This window comes from Octopus bimaculoides, chromosome 2, assembly GCF_001194135.2.
Source record: "Octopus bimaculoides isolate UCB-OBI-ISO-001 chromosome 2, ASM119413v2, whole genome shotgun sequence".
Lineage (NCBI taxonomy): Eukaryota > Metazoa > Mollusca > Cephalopoda > Octopoda > Octopodidae > Octopus > Octopus bimaculoides.
In genome coordinates this window covers 28,252,998-28,253,999 of record NC_068982.1, presented here as the reverse complement: position 1 = coordinate 28,253,999, position 1,002 = coordinate 28,252,998, and the positions used below count along the sequence as shown (strand labels likewise).

Sequence of the window (1,002 nt, the reverse complement as noted above, 5' to 3'; positions counted from 1 at the left end):
TATATATATATATATATATATATATATATATATATATATATATATGTATGTATGTATGTATGTATATGCATATATGTATACGTACATATATATATTAGTATATGTATACATATATATTATACAAATATATATACATATCAATATATATATACAAATATATATATATATCAATATATCAATATATATATATACATATATATTAATATGTATGTATATGTGACTGTATATATGTATGTATGTATCTATGTATGCACGTATATATACACAATATATATTAACATACTTAATATATATGTGCTAATGTGATTCATACATCTTGAAACATTATTAAATTCACATAACTATGAGATGTGTACGTGTGTGTGTAAGTGCGTGTGTGTATGCGCGTGTGTGCGTGCGTGTGTGAGTGTTTACATTAGAAAATGAAAACGTTTTGCAACATTTAATGAGTCGTTAAATCACCAGCAAACGAAAGTGTTACCCCTTCATGTAATGCCGTCAGACATATTTAAATTGACAGTTCTATCCCTCTCTAAGCTATTGTCTACGGCCGGATATTGCGCGTACAACGAGTAAGTGAGAAATGAGGCAGCATAGAATCAAAAATATGTCGGCAGACTCGGTCTTCCATAACTGCCAGCATTCCACTTGTTCATATTTTCGTACATATAAAAAGTTTATATGCTGTGAACGCTCGTGTGTGTCTTTATGAGGTTAGTGTGTGTGTTTGTAAATGTATGTGTGTGTGAGCATATGTGTGTGCGCGCGCACGTATCTGTATTTACTTACAGATTTATGCTTTATATAAAACTAAGTATCTACATATGTAGCTGTATACCTAAATCAGATAAGACTCGTTCCTGCCTTTCTCTACTTGCGAAATTAACTTAACTGGTAAGATAATAATAATAATAATAATAATAATAATAATAATAATAATAATAATAATAATAATAATAATAATAATAATAATAATATTATTATTATTATTATTATTATTAT

General features: G+C 27.1%; 1 protein-coding gene across 1 annotated transcript in view; it reads left to right on the top strand.

Annotated features, from left to right (window-relative positions):
- LOC106872747 (cartilage oligomeric matrix protein) overlaps nucleotides 1-1,002 on the top strand; it is a 130,240-nt gene that overhangs the window by 1,354 nt on the left and 127,884 nt on the right. The window lies entirely within an intron of this gene.